Genomic DNA, 7,365 nt, shown 5'->3' with positions numbered 1-7,365 from the left:
CATTTATCTATTTGTTTTCTGTATGCCTTATATGTTTTTTGTTTCTCAATTCTTCCATTACTGCCTTTTTTGTATTTAGTTGATTTTTTTGTAGTGTATCATTTTTATTTCCTTCTTTTTTCCTTTTCTATATATTTTTCAGTTATTTTCTTAGCAGTTGCCTTGTGGATTACAATTGATGTCTTAAACTTATAGCAACATAGTGTGAATAATACCAATTTAGTTTCCATGACACACACTCTGCTCCTGTACTTCTCCATGTCTCCCTCTGTACATTGTTATCATCACAGATCACATCTTTATACATTGTGTGCCCGTTTAAACATAGATTTATAATTACTGTTTTATGCATGTGCCATTTAATCATATAGAAAAAGAAAGGGGAGTTACAAACCAAAAGTACAGAAATAGTGGCTTTTATATTTATCTATGTAGTTACCTTTACCAGTGTTCTTTCCTTCTTCATATGGCTTTGAGTTACTGCCTGGTTTCCTTTCATCTCAGCCTGATGGATTCTTTAGCATTTCTTTCTTTCTTTCTTTTTTTAAACAATCTGTTCTTATTGTCTCTCAGTGGTTTTTTGTTTTTGTTTTTGTTTTTGTTTTTGTTTTTGTTTTTGTTTGCTGGGCAAGATTCACCCTGAGCTAACATCTGTTGTCAATCTTCCTCTCTCTCTTTTTTCCTCCCCAAAGTCCCAGTACATAGTTGTATATTCTAGTTGTAAGTCCTTCTAGTTCTTCTACGTGAGCCACCGCCACAGCATGACTACTGACAGACAGGTGGTGTGGTTCCACACCCAGGAACCGAACCAGGACTGCCAAAGTGTAGCACACTGACCTTTAACCACTAGGCCATTGGGGCTGGCCCTCTTTAGCATTTCTTATAGGGCAGGTCTACTAATGCCTAACTCCTTTAGCTTTTGTTTGTTTGGGAATGTTTGAATTTCTACTTCATTTTTTGAAGGATAGTTTTGCCAGATATAGAATTCTGAGTTGACAGTTTTTATTCTTCAGCACTTCAGATATGTTATCCCACTGCCTTCTGGCCTCCATGGTTTCTGATGAGAAATCAACTGTTAATCTTATTGAAGATCCCTTGTATGTGACAAGTTGTTTCTCTCTTTCTGCTTTTCAAATTTCTTGCTTTGGCTTTGGCTTTGACTGATTGATTATAATATATCTCAGTGTGGATCTCTTTGAGATGATCCTCTTTAGAATTTGTTGTGCTTCTTGGACGTGTGGATTTATGCGTTTCATCAAATTTGGAAAAGTTTTCACCATTATTTCTTCAAATTTTTTTGTTCCTCTTTCTATCTCTCTTCTTCTCCTGGGACTCCTTTGATGCATATGTTGGTACTTTTGCTGGTCCCACAGGTCCCTCAGGTTCAGTTCATTTTTCCTCATTCTTTTTTCGTTATGCTCCTCAGACTGGATAATTTCAACTGGCTTATTTTCAAGTTTGTTGATTCTTTCTTCTGCTCAAATCTGCTGCTGAACCCTTGTAGTGAATTTTCATTTTGGCTGTTGTACTTCTGAACTCCAGAGTTTCCATTTAGTTCCTTTTCATAATTTCTATCTCACTTTTACATTCCCTATTTGTTCATACAGTATTCTCTTGATTTCCTTTAATCTTTCTCCATAGTTTTTTCTTTTGTTTTGTTTTTTAGTCACTGAGCATACTTAAGACAGTTGATTTAACATCTATGAGTAGTAATCCCAAAATCTGGGCTTTCACAGAGATAATTTCTCTCAAATCCTTTTTTCCTGTGAATGAGCCATGTTTTCCTGTTTCTTTGTATGCTTTGTAATTTTTTACTTTCAATTGGACATTTGAGTATTATGATATGGTAACTCTGGAATTAGATTCCCCCTCCTCAGAAATTGCTTTTGTTTCTTGTGGAGGGCTGCAGTTGTCTGTTTGCAAAGTGACTTTTCCAAAATATTTTTCAAAGTTTATTTTTTCTTGTTGTGTCTGGTCACTGAATTTTCTGTACCATTATCTCTGCAGTCAGCCTGTGGCCTAATAGAAATTCCTTTAAAAATATGGCTCTAAAATAAAAGATGTGTATGTCTCCTTAAATCTTCTAATAAATGCTGGCAGGGGAGCTGTGTCAGCTGCTCAGCAGTCTCTCCGCTCGTCAAACGTCTGATCACATTCCAGAGCTCTGCCATAGTGGACTCTGATCCCTTTTTCCAGTTTAATGGTTATTTCAACGGGCGAAACAAGCTCTGGATCTTCCTATCCACCATTTTCTGAGACTTTACTGTGTATGTAAATTTTACATGAAAAGAAAAATGTAAACAAAAGTTAGACTCAAGTGAATGATATGCAAGGTAAAGTATTTAGAGGAAATGTATGATGGCTGAAATTTATGTTGAAATACATTTAAAAATACACTGGCCTAACAGATAGAGAGATGGATAAATATGTGATAAAGCAAGTATATCATTCAGGTTCACTAGAGAAGCAGAACTAGTGAAAAATATACATTAAGAGACTCGTCGTAAGGAATTGGCTTGCGCAGTAGTGGGGCTGGCTGTGTAAGCCTGAAGGGCATGGGCCATGCTGTCAGGAGGGGCAGGCTAGAACCTAGGGACACAGGCTGAAGCTGCTTCTCTCAGGGAAGCCGCAGCCCTGATTTTAAGGCCTTTCAGTGGATTACCTCAAGCCCCCCAACCTGCCTAAATTATTCTGGATGATCTAGGTTTAATCACATCTACAAAATGCCTTCATAGCAACATCTAGGTTAACGTCTGATGAGTATCTGGGGGTTGAGTCTCACCAAATAACCTCAAGAAAAAGACCATCACTGTCCACCTCTAGTCCTCAAAAACACACATAACTTGTGTATATGTAGGATATCTCTAGAGCAACATATATTTAAAAAATAATAATAATAGGGCCGGCCCCGTGGCTTAGTGGTTAAGTGCGCGTGCTCCGCTACTGGCGGCCCGGGTTCAGATCCTGTGCACGCACTGACGCACTGCTAGTCTGGCCATGCTGAGGCCGCGTCCCACATACAGCAACTAGAAGGATGTGCAACTATGACATACAACTATCTACTGGGGCTTTGGGAGGAAAAAAAAAACGAGGAGGATTGGCAATAGATGTTAGCTCAGAGCCGGTCTTCCTCAGCAAAAAGAGGAGGATTAACACAGATGTTAGCTCAGGGCTGATCTTCCTCTCACACACAAAAAATTAATAAAATAAACTTTTATAAAAAAAAAAATAAAACCCCACCATTTCCTCTGAGGAGGAAGAGGGATAGGCAGAGGCTTATTATATCCCTATTTTGTAGTGTTTGAATTTTTACCTGTGCCTGCATACTTTCTTTAAGAATAATTTAAGAATATATAAATACAGCCAGCTATTGTCTGGGGGGTACTCTGCCTCACAACTCCTGTGCTATAACTTTCCTAATTTCCAGAGATAGAAACCCCAAAACTACATTTCCCAGGTTCCCTTGTCAAATACAGCCCAATTAGCTTCTGCCAGGGAGGCCAATGAGTGAGAGCTGCAGGTGGGAGGAAAGAGGAGGCTTTGCTGCTGCTGACAGCTCCTCTACCAGCCACAGGGCTAACTGGGGTCGTGGTTTCCATCACAAGGCCAGGGCCAGTATCACTTCCTTATCTCTCAGTAACACTATCTTCCCATTTTTGTCCCTCTAGCCTTTTCAACAAATTTGATCTCTTGCAATGACTCGAAAGGAATTGAAGAGGAGGATATTGGGAGAATTTGGATAAATCTGAGAACCTGGGACCCATATTCAACCCAAGCCTTTCCTTGCTTGAAGACCAGTGAGTGACCTCATCTGAGGCAGTCACTTTGTTACCAATTTTCTTCCAGCCCCACTTCCATCTCTCCTCATTGCCTTCAGACCCTAACTAGAGTCAGATCCCAGCAGGCCCCAAGGAGACAGCTAAAACTTCTGAAGCCAGAGGAAATAGCGTATACACCAATACTGAAAGAATTGTAAGATTTCAATAACTTACATCTGCTAAAATCTGGAGAAATCCATAGAAATGGATTTCAACGGCACTCGATCAAGGAGAACAGAACATTTTGTTGGACTGGGCAGAATTTAGAGATATGGGTTCATTTACTAGGAATTCTGGATTTGATGTATTAGCACGAGCAGCTGGAAGTGGCTTTAATGGATTGTTTGATTGGCTGACTGCAACCTGAATTCAATGAGGCTGAGAGGCAGAACATTCCTAGCAGAACATCAAGCAGTTGTTCTTCAGTGCGTTGGGAGCCTGTTAAAACACAGGTTCCTGGACCCCGCCCTGAAAGACTATAATGCAGTAGGTTTGTGGTGGGACCCAACAACCTTCATTTCTAACAAGTTTCCCCCTGGTCTGGGACTGTACTTTGAGAGCCCTTGATATTGTAGGAGATGAAAATTGGCCACCCTGAAATATGACTCTTTACCTTAATGATTTTCTCTGATGGACTTTTGACCTCCCCCAAACTGCCTCAAGAATTTAACATAGAAGACCTGTTTCAGGAAAGAGCCACTATCATATGATGGCTGTAATATAATGTAAAATAGATGTTACAATAGGAAAGGCACCAACAAGCCCATCTTATCGAAAATTCTGTCTCTTCCTAGCCACATTCTCTAGGTGGCCCTGAGAAGAGTTGCCAGACAAACATTTACATTTATAAAGGAAATCTCCGTTTGTAAAGGTATCTCTCTCTCTGTATTGGGAAGAGGGAGGGATGGCCTTATCTGTGGAGACTCTTGTCAGTATGGAAGGAGAGAACTTAAATCTGCATACTCTTGATTACTGTAATTTCTGTCTCCCTCCCCACCCCCAACATCCTCCTTTGTCTTTAGCTGAAGATAGTATTTAAGATGAGAATCTCTGCCATTGTGTTGAGAAACTCAGTTTCCTGGGTTTCTCTCATGTATACGTGTTATTAAACTTGGTATTATGTTCTCCTGCTAACCTGTCTTTTAATTGTTTGGCCAGCCATAAGAACCTTAAAGGAAAGGGTGGAGGGGGATTCTCCCTCTTCCCCAACGATATTGAGGACAGAGCCCAGGCTGAGAGACCTAAACATGTTGGAGGGAATTTCTCGTGGGTGAGTTGCCTGAACTCCCTCCCCCAATATGTCCCCTGGAGTGCACAGAGAATGCCCCCTTCACCGGGGCATTGCAAAGCCTCAGCATCTTTGGAAAGCTATGGGGCTTTTAGAATGTTGGTGTGGCCTATAAAAGACTTAGTTTTTGTGCCAGTTGAGAGCCAATGCCTGCAAGGTCAGGAGACTGTCCTGTAGGATGCAGCACATGCTTAGAGCCAGGGAGCAACATATGGGCTGTTTTTCTCCTATAGCCAGAAGCCTGGGACTGGAAATCACAGGTGGAATTCAAAGTGGCTCCTATTATTCTTTTTTTTTTGGTGGTAAAATACACAGAACATAAAATGTACCATCTTAACAATTTTTAAGTGTACAATTCAGTGGCATTAAGTATATTTACATTGTTGTACAACCATCACCACCATCCATCTTCCAAACTCTTTTCATCTTGTAAAACTGAAATCCCATACCCATTAAACACTAACATCTCATTCTCCTCTTCCTCCAACCCCTGGCAGCCACCATTCTACTTTCTGTCTCTATGAATTTGACTACTCTAGGTGCCTCATATAAGTGGAATCATACAGTATTTGTCCTTTCGTGACTGGCTTATTTCACTCAGCATAATGTCTTCAAGGTTGATCCATGTTGTAGCATATGTCACAATTTCCTTCCTTTTAAAGGCTGAATAATACTCCGTTGTATGTATTTACCACTTTTTGTTTATCCATTCATCCACTGATGGACACTTAGGTTGCTTCCATGTTTTAGCTATAGTGAACAATGCTGCTGTGAACATGGGTATACAAATATTTCTTCCAGACCTTGCTTTCAATTCTTTTGAGTATATGCCCCGAAGTAGAATTGCCGGATCATATGGTTGTTCCACTTTTAATTTTTTGAGGAACCTCCACACTGTTTTCCAATGCAGCCGTGCCATTTTATATTCCCACCAGCAGTGCACAAGGGTTCCCTTGTCACCACATCCTCAACAGCACTTATTTTCTGTTTTGTTTTTTTTATAGTAGCTATCCAAATGGATGTGAAGTAACTTTTCATTCTTACACATAATAATTCACTTGCAAAAATTTTGCTTCTGATCCCCATGATGTTGGGCACAGTCAGGGTAGAGGTCCTTAGCTCCTAGGGGAGGAATGCTTCCACAGGGCACACAATAATTATTTGACTTAACTGGAAGTTAGGACTGCCTCCTAGCTACTTTCAGCTCTTCCATGGAACCAACAGGCAATTAAGGGAGTTACTGCACTGGCTTGGGTGATTGGTCCTGACTACCAAAGGGAAATGTGTTGCTGATTTGAAATGTGGGCAGGGATAACCATGTTTGGATCCTAGGGGGTCTCATAGGGGGCGTGTGTGACTCTTAGTGCTTCCATGTCCAGTAGTAAAAGTCAATGGAAGATTTTAGTGACCTAATAAAAATGAGACCCTAAGGGCTCAGACCTTTCTGGAATAAAATTTTTAGTCACCCACCAGGTACAACCCCTAATCAGCTGTGATGCCAGCTGAGGGTAGAGGTAAGATGGAATATGTACCAAAAGAAGGAGTTAGAAACATTACTTACGGCCTTTGACCAGTTATAGTAAGGAAAACTGTAGTAAATATTCATACTTCTGTCTTTGCTTGTATTTGTGTAAATTAATCAATTTTGGTTTTCTTGGTTCCTCTCTTCCCCAGTGATTTTAGGTAAGGAAAATGGTGGTGATTAACCTCCTAGCCTTTAGGTAAAGACTAGACTGCCCAGGACTGTGACTGAAATAGAAGAGGAGATCACATCACGGAGAATTATATACAGCGACCGATGGGATTTGTGTCTCCCTTTTTAGGGAATGAGATGAGAACTTGTAAGAAGGAGTTTTACACATATTGACAGAAGCAAGATGTTGTTATCATTGTGTGGAAAGTCAACAAATGTGCCCACCAAAAACTGCTACCTGATATTCTTGATGACCTCAGGGCTCACGTTTCTTATCGAAACATTTTATCATTCTTTCCTCTCATTCTTATTCTTTCCTCTCCCGCCTCTCCATTGACTCTTTCCAAATAGGGGAAAGGCCTGTTTGAATTTATGAAAATTAAAATTTCACCAAATTGTATTATGACTTTCCAACCAGAATTAAGTGTTGACAAAGTAATTTTAAGTGTAATATTTGATTTGTTGTTAGTGCCATCTAGTCGAGTCTGACACCTAGCTGCCCTGTGCACAGCAGAGCGGAACCCTGTTTGGTCTTTTTGTGCCATCCTCTCGCCTTCCAGTGCTCT

The 7,365-nt window shown here is 40.3% G+C and overlaps 1 long non-coding RNA gene across 1 annotated transcript; it reads left to right on the top strand.

Annotated features, from left to right (window-relative positions):
* The first annotated feature begins 3,251 nt into the window (after positions 1-3,251).
* On the top strand, positions 3,252-7,219 carry LOC131416821 (uncharacterized). Its single transcript, XR_009222636.1, has 3 exons — positions 3,252-3,797; positions 4,977-5,088; positions 6,781-7,219. It is a non-coding gene; the product is annotated as an uncharacterized LOC131416821 (long non-coding RNA).
* The last annotated feature ends 146 nt before the right edge of the window (positions 7,220-7,365 follow it).

This window comes from Diceros bicornis, chromosome 18 (genome assembly GCF_020826845.1).
Source record: "Diceros bicornis minor isolate mBicDic1 chromosome 18, mDicBic1.mat.cur, whole genome shotgun sequence".
NCBI lineage: Eukaryota > Metazoa > Chordata > Mammalia > Perissodactyla > Rhinocerotidae > Diceros > Diceros bicornis.
The sequence above is the reverse complement of the archived record's forward strand: the minus strand, read 5'-3'. Positions and strand labels throughout refer to the sequence as shown.